General features: G+C 42.9%; 1 protein-coding gene across 2 annotated transcripts in view; it reads right to left on the reverse strand.

Moving 5' to 3' along the window:
- EMP2 (epithelial membrane protein 2) overlaps nt 1-25,421 on the reverse strand; it is a 76,980-nt gene extending 51,559 nt beyond the window's left edge. Inside the window, exons 1-2 of one of the 2 annotated variants that reach the window (XM_075317913.1) lie at nt 25,084-25,421; nt 11,510-11,566 (exon numbers count right to left, since the gene is read on the reverse strand). The gene's annotated coding sequence lies outside the window, so the exon portion shown is untranslated. The remainder of the gene's footprint in view (nt 1-11,509; nt 11,567-25,083) is intronic. The other variant, XM_075317912.1, reaches the window with a different exon arrangement.
- Nucleotides 25,422-25,878: the final 457 nt, after the last annotated feature.

A 25,878-nucleotide genomic window follows, 5' to 3' on the forward strand; every position in this document is an offset into this window, starting at 1 on the left:
GTGACACACAGCTGATTGGCCGCTGGGCTCTCCATGGCCCCGCCCCCCCACGGATTGGCCAGCCGCTCGCCCAGGCTCCGCCCCCCCACAGATTGGCCTCTCGCCCCGGCACCCTGCAGGCATTGGCAACTCGGCCACGCCACGCCCCACCCCCCTCACGCAATGCACGCTGGCTCTAGCCCCGCCCCCCCCCCCGCGCATTCCCTGAACTGACATGGCTCCCAGGTGAGTACTGTACTCCCCCCCCCCCCCCCCCAACGGGAGCCCGCATCAGCGTACGTCGCCAACCCAGCCGACACTTACCCTTGCATTGCTGGCCTTGCCGCCGTATGCTGGTGTGGGCTCCCGTGCGAGCGGGGTGGGATACGTTGGTAACCATGCTAGCATAGTTACCAGCACATCAAGGTCCTGCAGCGGCGGAAGATCCACACGCAACCACATAACAGCACATACACACATCAGATCACACTCACTCTCACAAACACCTCACACACACACACATCGCATCCACACACTCACAGCATCCGGCGATATCGCTTGCTTCTCGGCCTAGATACTGTGCTGTTGTGACCTTCCAGGACCTGCCGGAGGATCACATGGCCAGAAGCATGTGGTATCTCCGGATGTGAGTATGAGCGCTATGTGCAATATCGTCAGTGTGTGTGTGCGTGAGTGTATGCGATCGGGTGTGTGTGAGTGTATGCGATCGGGTGTGTGTGAGTGTGTGTGAGTGTATGCAATCGGATCTGTGAGTGTCGGCAGAGGAGCATGGCGTGCTGGAGGAGGCTGGGAGGAGAGAGGCTGATCCTGGGGAAGGCTGGGATGGGGAGGCTGATGCTGGGGACAGAGAGGCTGATGCTGGGGACAGAGAGGCTGATGCTGGGGACAGAAAGGCTGATGCTGGGGACAGAAAGGCTGATGCTGGGGACAGAAAGGCTGATGCTGGGGACAGAAAGGCTGATGCTGGGGACAGAAAGGCTGATGCTGGGGACAGAAAGGCTGATGCTGGGGACAGAAAGGCTGATGCTGGGGACAGAAAGGCTGATGCTGGGGACAGAAAGGCTGATGCTGGGGACAGAAAGGCTGATGCTGGGGACAGAAAGGCTGATGCTGGGGACAGAAAGGCTGATGCTGGGGACAGAAAGGCTGATGCTGGGGACAGAAAGGCTGATGCTGGGGACAGAAAGGCTGATGCTGGGGACAGAGAGGCTGATGCTGGGGACAGAAAGGCTGATGCTGGGGACAGAAAGGCTGATGCTGGGGACAGAAAGGCTGATGCTGGGGACAGAGAGGCTGATGCTGGGGACAGAGAGGCTGATGCTGGGGACAGAGAGGCTGATGCTGGGGACAGAGAGGCTGATGCTGGGGACAGAAAGGCTGATGCTGGGGACAGAAAGGCTGATGCTGGGGACAGAAAGGCTGATGCTGGGGACAGAAAGGCTGATGCTGGGGACAGAAAGGCTGATGCTGGGGACAGAAAGGCTGATGCTGGGGACAGAAAGGCTGATGCTGGGGACAGAAAGGCTGATGCTGGGGACAGAAAGGCTGATGCTGGGGACAGAGAGGCTGATGCTGGGGACAGAGAGGCTGATGCTGGGGACAGAGAGGCTGATGCTGGGGACAGAGGCTGATGCTGCGGGTAGAAAGGCTGATGCTGGCGCAGCATGGCGGATGGAGCACGTTTGGGAGTGCGCAGCATGGGAGATGGAGCACGATGGGGAGTGCGCTGCATGGAGGATGGAGCACGATGGGGAGTGCAGAGTATGGCGGATGGAGCACGTTTGGGAGTGCGCAGCATGGCGGATGGAGCACGTTTGGGAGTGCGCAGCATGGCGGATGGAGCACGTTTGGGAGTGCGCAGCATGGGAGATGGAGCACGTTTGGCAGTGCGCAGCATGGCGGATGGAGCACGTTTGGGAGTGCGCAGCATGGGGGATGGAGCACGATGGGGAGTGCGCTGCATGGCGGATGGAGCACGTTTGGGAGTGCGCAGGATGGGAGATTGAGCACGATGGGGGGTGCGCAGCATAGGGGATGGAGCACGATGGGGGGTGCGCAGCATAGGGGATGGAGCACGATGGGGAGTGCGCTGCATGGGGGATGGAGCACGATGGGAAGTGCACACCTCCCCCCAACACACACACGCGCGTGCGCACTGCACAACACACCACACACACACACTGGGAACCACAAACAACTGCCCTACACAGACAACGCTGCACACACAAATATACGCACATACCGCACAACACACACATTGCACAAAACATACCTCCCCCCAAAACACACCACACACACACAAACCGCGCAACACACACACCACGCTCCACAAACAACGCAACACACAAACACCGCTCTCACCCCCCATCACACCCAGACAACACCCAGAACATGTACAGCGCCCTACACAAACACTTGGTAACTACACACAACAACATCTATATATATATATATATATATATATATATATTATATATATATATATATTTATTATATATAACAAAAATCATACATGAACTACACAATACGTAAATTCTAGAATACCCGATGCGTAGAATCGGGCCACCTTCTAGTGATAAATAATCTCTTACTTTTGAGTTTTGTTGAACTAGCTCACCTTTGTTACAGTATAAACTGATGAAAAAACCCAATAATAACTGATGTCGTTTTGGCATCAGTTGAGGTACAAGAAAGCCCGGCCTAAAATATACCCTTATTCCCAGAGGTGAATATAATGACATTTAGAGAATAACTAATCTAAAAATTAAAGTGATGATAAATAATCCCATACTTTTGCATTTTGTCGAACTGGCTCACTAGTGTTACAGTATAAACGGATGTCGTTTTGGCATCAGTTGAGGTACAAGAAAGCCCAGCCCAAAATATACCCTTATTCCCAAAAAGGTGAATATACTGACATAGGCTATTACAACCATCCACTGTAAGGCTATGTGAGCACTAGAAAATGGACTTTTCTTAAGAAAAATTCGCACCCTCTGGCAGAATACTGCATCCGCAGCAAAAACCGCGGTAAAACCGCACCTGCGTTTTTGCTGCGGTTTGCCGTGGTTTTGCCACCTTTTTTTTCACGGGTTGGTCCCTGCGGTTTTTTATCATTATCTATGGCAATAAACGCAAGTACCTGCAGAAAAGTAGTGACATGCATTCTTTTTACTGCAGAAATTCTGCAGTAAAACCTGTAGGGGAAAAAAAAAAAAAAAACGCAGTGTGCGCACACCATTATTTTTACCATAGGTTTTGCAGGTGAATGACTGCAGAAAGGTTATGAACATTTTCTGCAGCAGTTCATGCAGCAAAACCGTGGCAAATCCGCGGCAAAAACCACAGCGTGTGCACAGGGCCTAACATAGGCAATAAAAAGTAACTAAGCTCTTTATTTTTTTAATATCTGTGACCAGCATGGAAAGTTATGAAACTTTGCAAATATGAGCTTTATGTGATTATACTTGTAGGACATTCTTAAAAGGGAATCTGTCAGCAGGTTTTTGCTATCTCATCTGAGAGCAGCCCAATGTAGGCAAAGAGATCCTGAATCCAATGATGTATCACTTAGATTACTGGGTGAAGCTGCTCTGAATCTGAATTTTTAGGTTGTCATGTAGCTGAGCCCAGAAAGCTGTCCCCACCCACATCAGGCTCTCAATAGAGATGATACATTCACAGCGAGGTGTAAATTACAGCAGGGGGTGTGTCAACTGCCATGCAAGTGAGTTTCTAGACAGGTATTGATAAGGGTCCTGCTGCTAAACAAACATGACAAATAAACAAAACATGGGACTGTGACAAAACAGGCATGCCTGAACTTTGTGTTAACCCTTGCAGCATGCTGACTTCAGCCTACATAGCAAAAACCTGCTGACAGATTGCATTTAAATTGCACTCTAAATCACACAATGAAATAGAAATGTCAGGCCTGGAATGGCAGAATCATTTATAAAAGAGCCACTTGAACACATTCTTGTATTCCTGCTCTTGACATTTGAGAAGCATTTTGTCTGCATAAAGGGTGGCTTTTTGTGGTCAGATTCATTATCATTTTAATAGGGTTACTTATGCCCCGAGCCCAACCGGCACTTAGTGACAGCCTTTCTATAATTTTTAAACCCAAGCCTGTTGTAAGTAGACCCAAGATGTGTAAGGTTCCCTAAGCGAAACGTTCTGGTCTACAGACACACTGACGACAACCTCCCTTTTCCAGATTCATTTCTGCAACCTGTCGGTGAGTAACCAGGACAAATATCTTTGTAACCACAAGTTACATGCATAATTGAGGCCTTGTACATTGGCAGGCTTTATTGTTCATCTGTATTAGTTGCTGCACCACACACCTTTATAAATAGATTGGAAAGTTCATTGCACAACGCATTTCACATCCACAGAACATATCTTACTGCAGATTTTGTATAGAGATCACTTTGTGTTCAACCAAATATTCTATTTTAGATGTTATCTATAACTTACAACTGTAATGCTCAGGTATATTTCCACATTACATTGATCCTTCATATGCCTCCACTGTCACATAGAAGAACATTGTGTCACGTTGCATTCATTTCTTAAAGGTAATTTCTCACCAGGAATTTACCACCTAATCTGAGAACAGCATACTATAGAGACCTTGATTCCAGAGATGTGTCACTTACTAGGCTGCTTGCTGTAGTTTTGATAAAATCACTGTTTTATCAGCAGGAGATCATTATTAGAGGACTGCCATTCTATCCATAACACAAATTTGACATAGTGAACAAAACATCGCACTATAGCAATGCCTCTACCCATAATGTATAGTCACTGAAGACATGCTGTCAGAGTGAAATCAAACCTAACTCCTGGTGCGAGTTTACAAAACTACAAGGTCTTGTCAAGATAGGAGATATTATTTATATCCATTAATTATTAAAGATGTGCATGACATCTTAAAGATGCTGGCGAAACTGCCAAGGCTTTCCTAGGCGAAGCTGCTTTAGGATCAAGTTAGCAGTCTTTGTCCTGAAGCTGCTCCATTGTCAGTTTTGCTAATTATTGGCGATGACTCTACCATTGGTGAACTCTGCTATTATTTCAACTATGGCTAATGAGTGGCTTCCTTGCGTGAGCCCCCCCAAAGTATTAGTATGTTATTTTTTTTCAACAATTCATGGTTTCTGGACACTAAAAGGGTAAGTTCACACAGTGCGTTTTTCGCGGCGTTTTTGCGCAGTTTTCGGGTGCGTTTTTGCTCAGAAAACTGCATGACTTTGCTTCCCCAGCAAAGTCTATGAGTTTTCATTTTTGCAGTCTGCACACAGCGTTTTTTTTCAGCTGCGTTTTTGTGGTGCCACAAAAACGCAGCATGTCAATTATTCCCGTGTTTTTCACTGCGCTTTTCATCCATTGAGTTCAATGGGATGTTGAAAGACGCAATGAGAAACGCAAATAGCTGCGTTTTGGTGCGTTTCTAAGACCAAAAATGCAGCTATAAACGCAGGAGGTGGGTAGGAAAGTGACATGTACAGGAAGAGGATTCCTTCTGTCAGTATATACAGAAGCGTGAATCCTCCCGGTACCGTCACCGCCGCTTCCACCTCCCGTCCTGGGCATGTATGCTGCCGTGCGGCGCCATGTACAGGCAGGAGGTGGAAGCGGCTGCGAAAACAAAAGTTAATAGAAAAAAAAAAAAAAAAGTTATACTCACCTGTCTGCAGCCTCCCGGTGCCATGCCCGCTCCCATCTCCTCTCATGGTATCGCCACCCCCGCTCCGGCTGTGTGCAGACGGCCGGGAAACCTCCGATGGATGCAGGACCTGGCGATGGATCACCTGACGCATCAGGTGATCGTAAGTATCGCGGTGACGCGGGCGCCCGGCCGGTATCAGCAGATGCGTCAGGAGACTTCATCCCTGATTACCGGCAGCTGCTGCAGCGATCGGACGGGATCAGACTCCCGCCCCATCGCTCCAGGAGCTGCCGGTAATCAGCACATAAGTGAGAATTATTTTTTATTTTTTTGCACCGATGCATCTGCTGATTGTATAAACGGCTTTTATACGATCAGCTGATGTGTGATGGGATTCAGGCACTTGATCCTGACACATCATCTGATCGCTTTGCCTTCCAGCAAACCGATCAGATGATATTGGATCCGGATTGGACGGCGCGGGACCCTGACCCAGGATTACTGCGGAGGGGGGTTCTTTATTTCAATAAAGATGGAGTCACTAATTGTGTTGTGTTTTATTTCTAATAAAAATATATTTCTCTGTGTGTTGTGTTTTTTTTTTATCTTTACTAGAAATTCATGGTGGCCATGTCTAATATTGGCGTGACACCATGAATTTCGAGCTTAGGGCCAGCTATACAGCTAGCCCTAACCCCATTATTACCCAGCGAGCCACCCGGCATCAGGGCAGCTGGAAGAGTTGGATACAGCGCCAGAAGATGGCGCTTCTATGAAAGCGCCATTTTCTGGGGTGGCTGCGGGACTGCAAATCAGAGCGGGGGTGCCCAGAAAGCATGGGCACCCTGCACTGTGAATTCCAATCCCCAGCTGCCTAGTTGTACCCGGCTGGACTCAAAAATTGGGTGAAGCTCACGTCATTTTTTTTTAAAATTATTTCATGAAATTCATGAAATAATTTAAAAAAAAAGGGCTTCCCTATATTTTTGGTTCCCAGCCGGGTACAAATAGGCAGCTGGGGGTTGGGGGCAGCCAGTACCTGCCTGCTGTACCCGGCTAGCATACAAAGATATGGCGAAGCCCACGTCATTTTTTTTGTTTGGGGGGGGCAAAGAAATCCTGCATACAGTCCTGGAAGGAGGATGCTGAGCCTTGTAGTTCGACAGCTGCTGTCTGCTCTCCTGCATACACTATTGGATGGAGGATGCTGAGCCTTGTAGGTCTGCTCCCCCTGACTCTCCCTCAAGCATACAGTCCTGGATGGAGCATGCTGAGCCTTGTAGTTCTGCAGCTGCTGTCTGCTCTCCTGCATACACTATTGGATGGAGTATGCTGAGCCTTGTAGTTCTGCAGCTGTCTGCTCTTCTGCATACACTAGTGGAGAATGAAGAACACATTAAAGAAGGAAATGACAGACTTTTTTTTGTTCACTGATAAAAACCGCATAAAGACGCAGTGAGCAAAAACGCAGCAAAAAAACGCACCAAATCGTGGCAGAACGCGTACGTTTTTTGCCGCGTTTTTTTGCCGCGGGTGCGTTTTTGTGCAGTTTTTGCCGCAAAAACGCACAAAAACGCAGCGTCAAAAAAACGCAGTGTGTGAACCTAGCCTAAAAGGAAGAAACACAAAACTGAACATGTGCTCAGCAATGTCGTTTTTTTACAGTGCTGTGCATCAAGTTTACTTTTTTTGGTGGTTTTGCAGCACATTTTTCGGGCAACTTCCCAGTGTGCACATAGTCTAAAAGAGACTTGGGACCAGTTCCTAACACTGATTTCTGCTACCTTTGAACATCCTATCTTTTTATATGGTTTGTATTGGTACACACTACCCATAAGCAATAGAGATGGGGGCAATATCAGCTGATTACTTCATGGGCTTCATTGGGTTGTATACCCTCCATTAGTCAACATATTGACGAACATGACCATATATGTAGTGTTAGTGTGCAGGAATCTGTGCTGAAAAACTGCAGTTTTGCCATATATTGATGCCTTACAGCAAGAGCAGGTAATGCACATAAGAGCTGTAGGGGCAGATATATAAATACATGTTCGAGATTATATAAAAATCTATATTATAATATATATATATATATATATATATATATATATATATATATATATATATATATATATATATATATATATATATATATATATACACATACATATATACACACACACACACACACAATACAGACCAAAAGTTTGGGCACACCTTCTCATCTCTAGAATAACTGTTAAGAGGAGACTTTGTGCAGCAGGCCTTCATGGTAAAATAGCTGCTAGGAAACTACTGCTAAGGACAGACAACAAGCAGAAGAGACTTGTTTGTGCTAAAGAACACAAGGAATGAACATTAGACCAGTGGAAATCTGTGCTTTAGTCTGATGAGTCCAAATTTGAGATCTTTGGATCCAACCACCGTGTCTTTGTAGAAAAGGTGAACGGATGGACTCTACATGCCTGGTTCCCACCGTGAAACATGGAGGAGGAGGTGTGATGGTGCTTTGCTGGTGACACTGTTGGGGATTTATTTAAAATTGTAGGCATACAGAACCAGCATGGCTACCACAGCAGCTTGCAGTGGCGTGCTATTCCATCCAGTTTGCGTTTAGTTGGACCATCATTTATTTTTCAACAGGACAATGACCCCAAACACACTTCCAGGCTGTGTAAGGGCTATTTGACTAAGAAGGAGAGTGATGGGGTGCTACGCCAGATGACCTGGCCTCCACAGTCACCAGACCTGAACCCAATCGAGATGGTTTGGGGTGAGCTGGACCGCAGAGTGAAGGCAAAAGGGCCAACAAGTGCTAAGCATCTCTGGGAACTCCTTCAAGACTGTTGGAAAACCATTTCCGGTGACTACCTCTTGAAAGCCCATCAAGAGAATGCCAAGAGTGTGCAAAGTAGTAATGAGAGCAAAAAGGTGGCTACTTTGAAGAACCTAGAATATAAGACATATTTTCTGTTGTTTCACACTTTAAGTATTTAATTGCACATGTTTTAATTCATAGTTTTGATGTCTTCAATGTGAATCTACAATTTTCAGAGTCCTGAAAATAAAGAAAAGTCTTTGAATGAGAAGGTGTGTCCAAACTTTTGGTCGGTGCTGTATTTGTTTTTTTACCAATTATTTTTTTTTTTTCTAAAAAAAGATGTTCTTTGTAGTAACCAATCACAGAGCAGATTTCATTTTAGTTGTTGAATAGTTTATCCAATAAAAGCAGAGTTTTGATTTTTTGATATTTGCAACAAGGACAGTTTTTCGTTTAGACAGTTTTTGGTAAATGAGCCCCATGTGTGCTTTATTTGTATTTACTACCTGAGCAACAAACAAAAAAACTGCAACTACTTGCGGTAAAACCATGTACTGTTTTAGCTATGGCGCTAAAAAAAACAAACCAAAAACACTACGTGTCCAGACACCACTATTTTTTATGGTATCAGTATATAAATTACTTTTCTTTAATAAATATTTGTATTTAGGAGAAATATATAAAATACGGCAAAAACCTATTTTTGTATTATTCTAATAACACATTAATGTAAACATATGCTTTATTAGTTTGGCAGTAAATACTGTGGATCTCTGAAGACAGTGGCCTGTGATGTTGTTTCCTGGAGCAGTAAATTACGCAAAAAGTATTTTCTCACAAAGCACAAAGTTCTCTGAGAAAGTTCTATACTTTATAGTTAAATCACAAAAGCAGTGATTGTGTTTCCTGCCCGCCACTGGTCTCTAACTCCAGACATCTGAGAAACAGATTAAGTTCATGTGTTTAGCAGACATCTCTGTTCATTTATACAGATTCCAGCTGTGCTATATTGAATCACAAGAAACAAAACAAGCCTTGTGGTCAGTGGGCCACTGGGGAGAGTGCGAAAGGCACACCCAAATTTGGAGGAAATTTATGAAATGAAATTAATCAAAAAAAATGTATATCATAGCATGCAAAGTGTTTTATGTAGCAATTACGACTTCTGTACAAAACATGTCATCGCCACACCTCTGAGAATGCAATTAAGATGGAAGGAAATAAACACGTAACATCTAAAACTAATGAAACTGGAAAAAAAAGTGGCGTATTTCTATTCTTCATGGAATATAGTGTTATAGTTTTATAGGTTTTATGCGATTACGATTGAAGGAATTTACAATATTAGAACCAGCACCACAGCAGTCTATGGGCGACCAAAATCAGGCTTCCTAGGGGGTCAACTTTGAATGAACAGGCCAAGGCTGCAATACGATGGGCTGCTGATACGTCTTTTGCTTTGTGATCTTTTTTTGTTTCTATGGTAATGAAGGTTACATCACAAGAAAGCCTTATGTGTCCAATATATTTTTTCAAAATTTTGTGTTTGTTGCTTCTGGCAACAGTGTTCCACGCACGCAGGAAAACAAAATGGCAGAGTCTAATGCGATATTCACAGCAACTGAGAGCAGAGGAGTGACAAAATTCTTGTTTCTGCAAGGAAAGTCCACAAAGGATAGTCCTGTTGATATGTCGCAGACATTGGGGGATCAATGCGCTTCATATTCCACAGTTAAGAACTGGGTAGCCAAATTTAAAACGGGCCACTTCAGAACCAATGATGAGGAATGTCCGAGAGTAGTTGTTGTTCCGGAGATTGTCGATGCTGTGCACAACCTCATACTGGAGAATGGACTAGTTCCACCTAAATCAATAGCAGACATCATGGGGATTTCCCGTGAACGTGTTTGTGTCATTATCCATGAACATTTGGACATGAGGAAACTATCTGCAAAGTGCGTCCCCAAATGTTTGACAACAGATCAAAGAAGCATGCAGTGAAAACTTCCCGGTTCATTTGTCAGCGTTTCCGGACTCATAGGAACTTCCTGGATTGACTGGTGACTATGGATGAGACCTGGATTTATTTATATGACCCTGAAAACAAGGACCAGTCAAAAGAGTTGAGACACAGTGGTTCTTCTCGTCCAAAGAAGTTCAGGGTGCAAAAATCAGCTAATAAAGTAATAGCGTCTGTGTTCTGGGATAAGGAAGGCATGCTGCTAGTGGACTACCTTCAAAAGGGTTCCACCATCAATGCAAGGTATTACATTGAACTTTTGGACCAATTGAAGGCAGCTCTGAAGGACAAAAAGCGTGGCAAGCTGGCCAAAGGAATCTTGTTCCTGCAAGACAACGCCTCCACTCACACTGCACAAGCAACCACGGCAAAACTGGCAGAGCTGGGCTTCCAGCTGGTTGACCACCCACCTTATTCACCAGATTTAGCTCCCTCCGACTATCATCTGTTTCCAAACCTTAAGAAACACCTCAAAGATACCAAATGTCACACTATTTCTGATGCCATGGCTACTACGGATGCCTGGTATGAGGAACAAATGAATCCTTTTTGCTAGGCTTGCAGAATTTGGAATACTGATGTAAGAAGTGTGTTGACATCAGTGGAGAGTATCTGGAATAAATGTAAAGTTTCATCATCCTAAAGCCAAAGACGTATCAGCAGCTACTCGTACTTGCCATAGCTGCTGCAAAGTAAATGGTGCGCAGGTAGAGCGGGCCATGTAAACATTGAAAAACCTGATCAGCATGGGTGCCGAGAGTGGATATTAGTGGTGTAGGTAGACAGAGCAATGTAAACACTGATGAAATCTGATCAGCTTTCTGAGAGTAGATTTTAATAGCCTATTAGTATTTAGGTGACTACTTCAGCAGCAAAATCTTAAACAAAACTAGCTAACTATTAGAAACTATTGTCTAAAAGAACCAGGTTTTCTTTTGGCATAAACACAACTCCTTTTCATATCCCACACCTCTTTTTAAAGCCATACCTTGTTCCTGAACTTCTAGTCTGTCTTCCTTGCCTCCTGCTTTGGATAGGCTTTTCCCTGTCAGTTATTACAAGCAAAAGGCAGAGAAGAACAGTGAGAAGTTGCATTTCATTTCATAGAAAAAAATAGAAATTATACACACAGCACTCACAGATAATGTAGACAGCTATTAACTAGGATAAAAATAAAAACCTAAGTAAATGCCCTGAAGTAAATAGTACATGTAAAAAAACATAGGGTAGATAGTTGACACTATTTTGATTAAAAAAAAGAAAAAGAAAAGTGTAACAGCTGTCCTACCGCGTCAAGGTGTACCTAATCAGGATGGTCTCCAACTGGTGTACTTCACCTTTCTATATGCCAGCAGGTCTCAGAATAGCTGGATACATGGCCTTTCAAAATATTGGAATAAATTAAAACTAAAAATCCAATATAAAGAAAATATGACTCTTCCAACACATTGAAAACATAAAAATCCTTTATTAAATATGATTAAAGGAATAGATATTAAAATTGATAAGCATGAAGAGATGTTCATTTGCTTCAATGCACAATAGTCCCTTTACCAGTAGAATTGATAGGGTTGTGTCTGTTATGCATTATTTGTAAAATGACTTTGTTTGTATGATTTTTCTCATATCCGGCACTAAAACTTGTACTTGTCTCTTTATGTCCTTGATCTCAATGTAATCATTCATAGGACTTTGGCTATTACCCAGAAATTATTAATTTTATTGTGTCCTGGATTTTCTTGTCATGCACATCTCTCAATTTTTAACAATTTTAATAGATATCTCTTTAATCAAATCTAATGAAGGATTTTATATTTTCAATATGTTGTATAAGGAGTTATATTTTTTTATATTGGATTTATAAGGTCACAAAATAGATAGGACACAGGCCTGACTGTGTAAACACCTGCCCGTGGAAAGCTATAAAGACTAAATGCACAGCCCTGGTAAAGGTGAACAAGAAGAATTAGGGTCAATCCTGATTAGGTACACCAAAACCAACATGTGTTCCAACTCATTTCTTTTGTTATGTCAGCAAAGTTTAATACTAAATTATACAAATGGGAAGATATGCAGAAGAAAAAAGGAGCGTAGTGGGATGACGAGAGGTTGGAAAGCTGCCAGGAGAGATTTTGCACAGCCCTGAGAGAAGAGAACAATAAGAGTTAAGGTCCATTCTGATTAGGTACACCTATACTAACATTTGTTCTAGCTCATTTCTTTGCTTTTGCCACACTGTAAACAGCTAGTATGTCAGCAAAGTTAATGCAAATCATGTAAAAGGAGAACATACATAAGAAAAAAAGAGCTTAGTGGAAAGATGAGGGGTTGCAGAGCTACCAGGAGAGATTTTGTAAACTATGTCATCCTGTAGTTCACAGGAAGTCATTAACCGTCCTCCTGGCTCCACAGGACAGCATGCATCCAACCAATGGCCAAACTTGAAATGTATATATGTAAAAAACAACTCAGATGAAACAAATTATACAACTAGAATATTACTGGTGAATTAGTATTAAATGTAGAAAACATTTGAAGGAGCTGTCCATAAGTATATCAGAGGAACAGTGCTGGTGTGGGAGGGGAGTATGTTTTTTTTCTTCCATGTGAAGCACTTTAGTAGTTGATGTAATGCTCGCCACTGAGGATGATAAAGGTGCGAGCTGAAGTGAACCCTGGGCTTAACCCTTCCTGGGGTAAAGGCCGGCACTGTTTCGAATACAGGAGCAGACAGCACAGGCTGGATAGACAGGCAGAGAGACTAGCACCAACAGGGCCAGACAGACATGCAAAGTCTCTACCACCAACAGGGCAGGATGAACAGAGAGTTTCTAGTACCAACAGGGCAGGATGGATAGGCAGAGTCTCTAGCAAGGCAGATGGCACAACCAGGACAGACACAGTCACAAGCATCAACAAGGCAGGACGGACTGGTAGCAGATATGGACACAAAAATGGAAGCAGGTGCCAACAGGGCAGGACGAGCTGGTAACCAGTACAGGCGGGACAGAACTTGAAACAGGTGTAAAAAAGGCAGGACAGGCTGGTAACCAGGTATGAGTGGGACAGGACTGCAACCAGGTGGCAACAAGGCAGGATAGGCTGGTAGCCAAATATGGGCAAGATAGGACTGGAACCACGTGTCAACAGGGCAGGAGGTGTTGGTAGCCAGGTATGGGCAGGACAGGACGGTCAGATGACCTGACAACTAACTAGACAGAACACAATTGACTAAACTAAAGCCCGCTTTACATGCTGCAATATATCTTACAATGTGTCGGCGGGGTCACGTCGTAAGTGACGCACATCCGGCATCGTAAGGTACATTGCAGTGTGTGACAGGCACGTGCGATTGAACGGTAAAACGTTCATCGCACGCACATCGTTCATTTCTCTAGAATTGAACGTCAGATTGTTCATCGTACCCAGGGTAGCACACATTGCAGTGTGTGACACCCCGGGAACGATGAACAGATCTTACCTGCATCCTACAGCTCCCGGCCTGCAATGTGGAAGGAAGGAGGTGGACGGGATGTTTACGTCCCGCTCAGCTCCGCCCCTCCGCTTCCATTGGGCGGCTGCCGCATGACGTCGCTGTGACGCCGAACGTCCCTCCCACTCCAGGAAGTGGACGTTCACCGCCCACAGTGAGGTCGGATAGACGGGTAAGTACGTGTGACGGGGGTTAATTGTTTGTGCGGCACATTCAACAAATTGAACGTGCCGCACATACGATGGGGGCGGTTACGATCGCATACGATATCGTATGCTGGATCGTAAGGTGTAAAGCAGGTTTTAAGGTGTTGAACAGACACCTCCCCTAGAGGGAATGTGCCTTAAATACCCAGTACCTCTCAGCAGTAGGCTGAGAGTTACGTCCTAGGAGTGGCATGCTGGCCCTTTAAAAGAGGGATAGCTGCAAGAGTGCACGCCCTAGTATCACTCTCGAAGGAGCTGTGATGCCTGCTAAGACTCCTGGAGGGGGAAGGAGGAGGCACCCACATGGAGAAGCGCAGGGACACCGGGCAGCATGGAGGAAGCTGTAGCGGTGAGTGACAGCATGTCCTTGCAAGAGGGGAGAGAAAGGAGTGCAGGGATGCAGTGCTGCAGTTAAGAAGAAGATGTGGAGTAGAGGACAATCCCTTTAAATGTGTCTCCTATTGTAACAATATCCACCACCCTAAAAAAACATGTACTGTAAATATGTTAAAGAAAAATCATATTTCAGATCTCCAGCTGTTCATTAGATGAATATTTGCACAGCTGAAGGGATGATGTGATGTCCTGACAATTGAACACTGCAGTTAATTGATGGAGGGGACAGAAGTGACTTTTCAGCCTCTTGAGGTCACTTCTGCCGCCAGTGATTGGTTGCTGCAATCAGTGTCTGAGCAACACATCATTACTACAAAGGTGTAAAACTTGGCAATCTTATACAATTTCCTCATGTTCCTTATTCCAATGAGGTCAAAAACTGCTGAAAACATCTGCAAAATGATATGTTAACCCAACATTAAACGTCAAAAATCAAAATTATAGAACAAGAATCCATAAATATTATCATCAATGTCAACCATATTCAAAGTTTGTTATGCTCTGGTCTCGACGGGTCTTCTAAACACCAGTATTAATTTCATAACCAATGTGAGAAGATAATAGACAGGGTAATTATATTTTCTTTTTCCAGACACTCATAGCTGCCATCATTCTCAAGTGGAACATTATTTTCACAGGTGAAGTTTGTTATTTAAAAATGACCCTTTAAGAGGAATATAAGCTGAGCTCCGATGTTTTCTTACAAGATTAAAAGAGCAGGATATGGCAAATTTCATTTAACCTAAACAAATCTATCCGCAATAAGTGTTCACCATATTTCCTTCCTGTGGAGTGAAAGTGAACAAACCAATCAGAACAATATGCGGAAAGCATTAAAGTTTGAAGAAGCTGTAAATCAAAATACAAACCCATAATGGAAATGTTAACAGCCAGCTTCCAAGAATAACTAAAGCTGCCATAACCTTCCATTACTTAGCTCTAGTTTTAAAAACATTTTCTGGTGTTACATGAAACTAGAAAAACAATCCTGAACCTAATGGAAAATTATATGACTGAAGAAGGTCAAGGTGACTTCCATTTTAAGGTGACCAAGGGTTTTTCAGAATTCAGTGACAGTCTGGAAGATCATGGATGTGGTTTCTTAAAGTAAACCTTGATCTTGTCTATTAACTATATTTGGATAGATGGTAAGTCTCCAAGTACAGCACTCCTGGAGTTATGACTGGTGCCCGGATAGGGTCCACCTCCGTAATACTTAATTTATTGAGTGCTGGATTCTTTAACTGGAGGGTCAAATTCTTTAACTTATATATTTGGACAGATGTCACACACAGGGAAATGTCAAGGTGTTCAATGAACAATTACTGATAACATAGCCAGCAGTTGTATGAAAGTGTTACGATGACTCTGGGATAGCGGGGAACTGAAGCTCCTAAGCTGTCCATCAAACTAGGAGGCCTTATGCTATCCCTAATCTCTGGAATACTACTGGTGGTAGAGAGATGCCCGAGTCTTCTTCCTGGCCCTGCTCCTGACCAGTCTTGATCTGATTCCCCCTCACCCAAGGGAGGGATGGAACAGGTGTGTGATGAAACCCACAGATAAGGACAAACAAGGGAAAACCAAAACTATATCACACAGCACGCAGACACAAAAGTAAAGACAATAAGAGATTCAGAAGGACAAATAAGAGCAAGAAAGAAGCTACAAAACAGGGGTAAACTCTAAAACTGCACCAAACAAAAAACACAACTTTCATCAGTAAGTCTGTGACACCACGCCTCACAGACCAATATAGAACAAGCTATTGCTGGCATAGGTGGAAGGTTTCAACCAGTATAAATAAGAGGGGAGCAGATGTGATAGGCCTCCTAACAACATGTGATCAAGCAGACCAGCAGAGATTACCTCTTGCTAGCCTGCCTATGAATCAGCACACAGTTCAACGCCCAAGTCTGCCTTTTTTAATCCAAGACACCAGATAAATCATTGGGCAGAGTGTCAGAATCTGCAATCTTAACATAACCCAACGCCACCATGACAGTCAGCGAAGTTTATACAAAAGTCTGTGTGACGGCAAGATTGACCAGGTCCATAAATCCATAAGGGTTCCTCACATGCAAAGCTAAAACGTTATGACAGATATTCTTCAAAAATGACACATATTTCCTACACTTGACAAAGATTCCATATTTGGTCAAAAAGTTGTAGTTTTAGTTGGCTAATAGAATAAATTGTTAGACTTTTATGAAGAAACCTCAGATCCTGTCATAACTTTTTAAATTTATATAAAAGGAAATAATCCATGGGTTTTTATTGCTCATTTATCAACAAATTCACCTCAAATATATCTCTATTAACAATGCTAAGAAACACATTGGCTTAAACGTAATGAATAGACCAAAAAGCAGAAAAAAACACTAATATACCTAATCTTGTACAGCAGGGGATCATTGGCCATTAGGTCTATATTTGAGAAAATTTTTGGCTTTTGGCATGTATGTATTACAGTAAATGCTTATAAAACAAATGCAGTGAATGCCACAGAGATAATCCCAGTATCATGCACTACACTCAAAAGGCCACTTTACAAGCTGCGATATCGGTACCGATATCGCTAGCGTGGGTCCCCGCCCCCATCAGTTGTGTCACACGGGCAAATCGCTCCCCGTGGCGCACAACATCGCCCGGACCAGTCACACTCCATACCTGCTCTGCGACGTCGCTGTGACCGGCGAACCGCCTCCTTTCTAAGAGGGCTGTCCGTGCGGCATCACAGCGACGTCACTAAGCGGCCGCCCAATCAAAGCGAAGGGGCGGAGATGAGCGGGACATAACATCCCGCCCACCTCCTTCCTTCCGCATTGCGGGCAACGGCAGGTAAGGTGAGGTTCCTCGTTCCTGCGGCGTCACACGGAGCGATGTGTGCTGCCGCAGGAGCGACGAACTACATCGTACACGCTGCAGCGGCGATATTTGAGAAGGGACCCCCATGTCACCGATGAGCGATTTTAAACGTTTGTGCGACGATTCAAAATCGCTCATAGGTGTCACACACCACAACATCGCTAATGCGGCCGGATGTGCGTCACAAATTCCGTGACCCCAACGACATCGCATTACGAATGTCATAGCGTGTAAAGCGGCCTTAAGTCCACAAAATCAGCATAGATGTGTTCAGATGTTCCATAACATGATTTGCACTAGAACTATAGATGAGTGGGTTGTTTCGCACAACTCCAGTTCAGGTCAGTGCTTCGTGGCTGTGGACAAGAGCTGCGCAAATGTTTTGAGCATCCAGGTTCTCTTCCACGATGTTTGATTCACCAGCCTGGCATAATATCATGTGTGTGGTGCACAAGTGACGCCACAGAAGCTTGGCTAATCCTAACCAAAGCCTGAGATTTTGGAAAGTAAGAAAGTTTGCAAAGCTCCTGTTCATGGCCAAAGAGTGCTAACCTGAACCGTGGAGCAAGGGTGCATAAAGTGATTTGCTCATCTCTGATTAGAATTTCAAATTTTCCACAATACAAAATCAGTACATTATTACATGTTAGAGAAAGTCCACTTACACTGCACGATTATCCTAGGATTGCTCATTTCATAATGCAGTCTAAACATAGTTGTCTAAGACTTTAACATTAATGACCTATCCTTAGGATAGGTCCTCAATGTCTGATCGGGGATGGAGTGACACCCAGCACCCCCAATGATCAGCTGTTCCTAGTGCCACCACTCCTCAGTTACGGAGCCACAAAGCACAGCCCTGTCAACAGAATAGTGGCTGGTACTCCACATCCATCTACTATTGATTCAAATAGGGGGTACCCAGCTACAGCCCTAAAGAGTCGACAGAGCTGTAATGTGCAGCTCCACAAACGAGCAGTTCTGGACAGTGACGGCATCATGAACATATGATGGGTGGAGATGCTGGGTGTTGCACCCTCACTAATCAGACATTGATGACCTACTCTAAGGAAAGGTCATCAATATTATAGTCCCAGACAACCCCTTTAACTTACAGCACAAAACCTGAGTGGCTACACGTAGAGAGAGATGGGAGAATAGTAACTGTTCGTGTTCAGATTATTTGTAACGGATCCCAAAATACTATTCTGGTATTTGTTACGAAATGCAAGTCAATGGTTAACCCGAGCATTTTTCTTGCCATGTCAAATATTGGAATAGTACTCGGTATTGGGTAAGCATTATCCGAACACGAATAGTTACTATTCGCCCATCACTAGTAGATTATAGCATAAAACACTCCCAACCGCATGACAAAATTAGATTTTATTTCCAAAGCTGGTCATTCCTCACTCATCTGAGAATATACCGAGACCAGAGGAAAGATAAGGAAAGATACATCTGTAAAGTTTCAAGGAACTGAATTTCATCACGTAATTTGACATAAAACAAAGCAGAAATAATATGTAACAGTATTGGGAACCTCAATATCATCTTTCTCGGATTTTCCTAAATCCTTCAAGGTATATCTACATGCTTGAGGAAATCTGAGCACAAGGGAAAAAAAAAAAATGTAGAGATGAATGAGCCTGGGAATCATCACTCATACTTGAACAGATGCCAAGAGGAATTGTGATAAAATTCCACTAACCTCTAAGGATATACCCACATTCATTGCTAAGCCAAGGGGGAATTCTAAGGCTAATCACGCTCATGACTGTTCATTCATAACTTCCCTTACCCTGCTGTGACTCACTACTACAAGTTACATGTGTATATCAGCAAAAGCATGCTGAGAGGTATAAAGTATCACAACAGATCAACCATTTCCATACGGGATTTATTCTCTTTATCCATATATATTGGAGTCAGTCACTTTTGGAGTAATTCAGCTTATTTTGCTTGACATCAAGTTGAACCCATTATTGGTTCCATTTAACTTAGAGTGCCACACACCTAAGAGCTCCACGCACACCTAAGAGCTCCACTCACACCTAAGAGCTCCACTCACACCTAAGAGCTCCATTCACACCTAAGAGCTCCATTCACACCTAAGAGCTCCACACACCTTAGATATTTGTCGGCCAACTTATATCTTATCCAACTCCCCCAACGAACACAGGCTTCACCTGAGCATTCATGTGCTTTTAGTGGGGAGAGAGGAAAAATTTGCTGCCAACAGCTCTGGCTGTGACTTTTGCCGAGGAAACAAGAACATTCAACACTTGAATTCAAGCTTCCTAATTCTCAAAAGAGTTTTCCTCTTCAGGTTTGTCAATGCTATTCTAGTGTATCAGTTGCAGTGGTGACATTGCGACTAAAGAGCACATCACCGCTGCAGCCAATCATTGGGCTCAGTGGCTTGTGCCAGCTACATAAACGGTGATTTTTACGGTTGTTGTATCATCACCACTGCAGCTAATACAAAGAGACTGGAGCAGCGATGAAGACCAGGACCTTGACTTATTGGGAGGGCGAGTACTATCTAATTTTAATATTGCCGGCCAATAGAAAAGGAGGAAACTGAAAGTTGAAAACCCCATTAACATCATCTGTTGGGGGAGAGTTGGGAGGTCCCCATAAAGATGATAGGATGATTATGCATCATGCACAGAATCTGTACAGTTTCTTATGTCACTACATGATACATCAATGCAATGGAGACATTCTCTCTGTAGTAGATATTCTTTTGTCATATATGGCATTTCCAAAAAAATACATAGGTACAGAATGGTCCCTCTATTGGTTCTATGGCACCACTCTGTACAATGGTCATATATAGACATCCGAGGCCATCCATTGTGCTGCTCCAAATAGACAATACACCCATGTGCACAAGCCCTAAAGCCGTTTTCTCAGAGCATTAAAAATGGCCACACACGTATATTACTAAGAATATCGTCAAACCTGGTTTAAAGAATCGGTATAAATCCTAGCAAAATTGGAGCTAATCTGATTATAAGTATTAAAGCCACTGAGGCCATGAACAATTATAGATACTTTCACTGTAACTTTCAAGAACTAATAGAGCTATTAAGTGCCACCCAGTCAAGTATCTTGTACTAATACCTGGTGACATCATCAAGTAACCAATTTTCCATTCTGATGAATTTTGACTTTCGAAATTTAAGGACTGCAGTTGTTGACCTCGCCTTGTTAGATGACCCGAGTGAAAGTAAGGATGAAATTACTACAATGTCTGCTTACTTTCTGTATTATTTATTGATATATAAGTGGACCACTTTAGACTGTATATTGTGGAAGCTTCAAAGAGGGGTTCATTGAGTCCACAAACAAAAATGTTTCTGCTGGCCCACCCTACACCTTTGTAGATCATGCCCTCGGGGTGGCCGTCTGACCCTGAAGCAGTGTACAATGATTTTCTTCATACTAGATACAGTATATGGATATTAAGATATGCAAACAGCGCAGCATTTACCTACTTTAAAGGGAATCTTTCAATAAGGTTTCACACGCCAAACTATTTAATCTGTATGTGCATTTAGCTCTTTTAAAGACAAGTCCAGAAATACCTTTACATGGCCAGTCCACCCCTCCCTTACTGAGAAATCAGCAATTGAATAGATATGAAATTGAGGCTGAAGAGCTATGGTAGATCTGAGTCCTCTGTCACTCCAGCTCTATTCCTCACCCAGCACCGCCACCTCCTGCTTAACTGACCAACTATGTTTTGTGACTTCCAGCAAAGGAGCCATCAGTCAAGCAGGAGGTGGTGTTGGGTGAGGAATAGAGCTGGAGTGACAGAAGCTTCAGATCTACCATAGCTCTTCAACCTCATTTCTATATCAATTCAATCACCAATTTCTCAGTAATGGAAGAACAGTTTGGCCAGTAGACGTATTGCTGGACTAGTCCTTGAAAGGGTTACATGTGCATATAAATAATTTGGAAGGTGAAATCCTGGTGTCAGATTTCCTATAAAGCAATATTTCATATGACTTACGAAAAACCTAAAAGTGGAAATCAGGTTTGGATTTTGTTATACCTGGTGCATAATTACCTCATATCTATTTATATGCCATTCAGATTTATATAAAGAATGTATTCAATCTCATCATGTCCCACCTTAGTTGACCATTCTTTCTTACTATAGACCTACAGTTATTAAGTAAATTTAAGGTAAAGGACATTGGGACTTGGTTACAGAGATCCAGAAATACTTAAAATATGGCACCTTGACACTAAATACCAAACAGAGTAGCAACAGCATGGTATCAGCTTATGGGGAAGACAGGTATGTGCAACTTAAGTCCTCCTATTTCACAAGCTGATAGCTGTGTACACTCCATCTATAGGACATGCACACATAGAAGAAGTGATAACCATTAAACCATTGAGTCCAAGGAGAACTACTGACTCCATTATATAAATCAGGTAGTCTGTAGTCAATGTGTTTGTCTTAGCTTAATCCTAGAACGCATGACGTCTGAAATATAAATAGCAAAAAAGTAAGCTACCAGGCCAAAAAGGCCAGGGTTACACATTCTAGGGTTCAAGCCATTTCCATATATCCATACTAAGAGTATATGGACATCATTGGTGGAAGTGTCGGGACTTCCCCCTTTTAGGGAGAGCAGGGTGCCACTAATAAGCAGATGTTGGTTTGTGAGCTAGATCTGCTTACGTATTACATGGACGTCAGCCAGATGAATCCTACAGGTGGACACGAGCTACTGATAGAAGCTTCAGGAACCGAACCTGCAGCCATCAGCTGATCCTTATAGTGGCTTTCATAGTAAGTGGGCTTTGTAATGATGCATCTTCTGCAACCTCAATGTGTTGTGTTTTAATTAAGGCAGGTTCCCCCTCTGTACTTTAAACATATACAATAAAACTTCTCCATATATTTCATTGTGATGTCAACAGTTCTCCCCGACAAAGCCCAAATCCCCAACAAACAGCTACAGTTTATGGAGTCATTCAGCAAGACAATCATGAGTCGGAAACATGATGTGTCATGTCGAGCAGATGCCATACACGCAATGAATATACAAAGAGAATGGCAAATGGTAAAGCTCTCCGCCACCTCCAAGTATTTCCAAACTTGTCTGTACAGGAAAACCTAACAAACAGCTACCCAACACAAGCAATGTATCAGGAAGTTTCTGACTTCACGTAACCTTGTTTAACTTGAAGAAACCAGTGTTTAGCGTGTTTATTACCTGGTAAACAATTGTCCTAATATATTTATTGCATAGGACACAGACAAGGCCACCTCCAGCTGGAAAACACTGCACAAGGTATTAGGTCACTGAGATGTGTCTCAGGTTATCAAAAGATCTTCTCAATCTCTTGTGCTGAAACAACAATTCTTTAGTCTACAAATCCGAGGAGTCGTGTTACTAATGTGCTTAAACCTGCACACAAGTTTTGAGAAAGAAAAAAAAAGGAACACACTAGTTTCTTCCTGGCCCCAAGGTTTGGATGACCATGTCCAGTGGGAAATGTTCTTCAGCATTGGAGTCACGTTTTAAATCTAAGCCCCCCCTGTCATATACTCGCATTCCGGAGTCTTCACCTTTTACTGATGCCGCTCCAGTGCCATCTTGTGCCCGCAACTTCTGACTGACCAGAAGTCATAAATTACATTACAAGCTCCCAATGTGAGTCTATGAGAGCCAGAACGAGGCCAGAACGTGGCTCTCAGAGACTTGAATTGAGTTGTGATCTCCGGCATGCTCCATGAAACACTGGAGCTGCCAGCAGGTCACAATTCGCCAAGACCAACCAGAGCGGCAGCAAGAGTGTTACCACCAGAAGTTGAGTATAAGACAGGGGGCATGGGGCTTAGATTTTAAGTACCATTCCAGGAGTAAAATTTAAAAAAAAAATGTCAGAAGAGTGCTTTAATTACTCTTTCACCTAGAATCACCCTAAAATATGGGCCCCTGTGCAAGAACAATATATGGGCTCTTTCCAGCCCAAGAGCTCTTGGGTACATGTGTGGCCACTTAGGTTGCACCAATGGTAATTCCACCCCTGGTTCTCACATCACTTTTTTCCGACTTGCGCTCAACATACTAGTTTGAAATGTACCATTGTATACATGCCCTAGCAACATAGAAAAGATACATGCCTGTACAGAACCCCTCGGTGAACCATACAGGTCTATGCCCTGTACAGAACTCCTCGGTGAACCATACAGATCCACACCCACAGCAAGCATCTATGGACAGGCTGACATTTTCCATCTCCGGTAGAAATGTGACTGCTGTGGTTAATGCTTTCTTATGGAGAAATTCTGACCAGGTTTTAAGGAACTCTCAGGCTGGAGAAGCCATGCTTGGAAATCATAGGTGTAGAGTGACGAACAAAGGCTAGGGCTGCATCAAGGTTTTTGTAGCACTCATTTAACAAAAAAAAAAACAAATCTAAAACTTAACCAGTGATTTATCTGAAAATGGTAAGATATTTTTTCCATGTAGAAAAAAATAAAGTCAAATGGATAACTACTTACTAAACTGCAGTGGTCCTGACCTGAAGACATCTTCAAGCTACTCAATGTATTCCTATGGATGGCGATATCACTGCAATTTTGTTTTTTGCAGTGCGACTAAAAGTATAGGTGTAGCCCTAGTTTAAGAGGTATAGAGCATGCACTCAGTATAGTTACTCTAAACAATATAAAAAATTGTACGCCTTAGCATCGCATGTGACCTACAGAATTATTGATATACTGTAATATATATATATATATATATATATATATATATATATATATATATATATATATATATATATATATATATATATATATCTTGTAGTTTGCTTCATTTCCACAATTTGGCAACCAATAGGCAAAACATTACACCACTAGGTGGAACATTTTCCTCCCAAAAAAAAAAAACGAAAAGAAAAAGAACAGCCACACCTATGACAAAGATGGAGGGAGCTTGGGATATTTAAAAAAAATATAAACGGTAGAAATGAGTGAAGCGTTAAATATGAAAATTATTTTCTCTTCACTTTTAAACGCAGTTCTCAAAGAGTTAAAAGAATTTGGCTTCAGTTTTAAAGTGAAGTGACCGTATCCATCCTCAGGCACATTCCTCATTAGGATCAGCCCTCCCCGAGCCCCTGAGGCATCGAAGGAGATAGATCATTAGGTGTTCGTCACCCACTGTAAACTACTAAAGGTAGAGCATGGGAGGGGAAAAAAAAGACCCCCGGAGCTTAGAATGTGCTTACGTCTCATACCTTACAATACACTTATTATCCTTCATAAACAGTTACTTGTGAGACTTGCAACAAACTTTATACCAGCATTAAAATGTTAGAATGTGTATTTCTTCCACCCATGTGTATAAATACATATAAAAGTTAAATAACACCTAACAATGTGTAAAATAACTCCTTACAATGTGACATTGTAACAAGAATAAGAAATGTCTCCATGGTAATCTTGTTCTGCAACTTTACTTACAGCCTAAGTAAACCTTCTGCCAGGAGCAAACAAGCAGATGTTCCCTGCACAGGCGGCTTTTGCAGCGTTTCTTGCTAAAATGGAGCTTTACTCACCTGTAGTTTTTGGACCTTGCAGGAGATAAGTCCTCGCAGATTTTGCAGTCCAGGCGAGTCTCGGAGTAGAGTACAGCTGCTAGTTTGTATGAATCTGGAACTTGTTTTGAACCTCTCCCTCACACCACACCAGTTCCCTCCCCTTCTCTCCTATGCCTGGATTATGAGATCACACGTAAGATGGGTGTGGAGAGAAAAAAAATATATAGATTCCACTCTGTCTATATAAAGCAAGTTACAGGGGAAAAAAAAAAAAACCAGCCTGCGAGAGGATCGTTTCCCACCCCGCAGCGGAGTTTAAATTCAAAAAATGCACCCAGACCTATCTTTCAGCGTTCACCTCGTAAGATCACTATGTATCCAATTGACTCCACCCTGGCAAAGCAAAACAGATGGAGAGAAAAACACACACTCATATCCAGTCTCCAGTCAGGAGGCTCAAGTATTTGTTTTTGTTCTTGCGCTGCCACCTACAGAGATATTGAAAGTTTATGCTACAAAAAATCTGCGCCACGTAGAAGATAAAGAGGCAGTTGTGCTTTCGGGATGGAATTTCAACTGTAAATTTACAAACGTTTATCCAAAGTATAGATTCCCTCAAGATACATCTTTGAATCATATGCGGCAATCATGTAAGGCTAGGGTCACAAGAGAGTATAAAAAGATCGATTTTCACCCCCAAAAAACGGACGATTATTCATCATATTTATCATCTATATGCAATCAGTTTTTAGTTGTGTTCATCTATAAGATTAAATACGTTAAAGAATTGCAATATATTTCCAAAAATCGGAT

The sequence above is a fragment of the Anomaloglossus baeobatrachus genome, chromosome 7 (assembly GCF_048569485.1).
Source record: "Anomaloglossus baeobatrachus isolate aAnoBae1 chromosome 7, aAnoBae1.hap1, whole genome shotgun sequence".
Taxonomy (NCBI): domain Eukaryota; kingdom Metazoa; phylum Chordata; class Amphibia; order Anura; family Aromobatidae; genus Anomaloglossus; species Anomaloglossus baeobatrachus.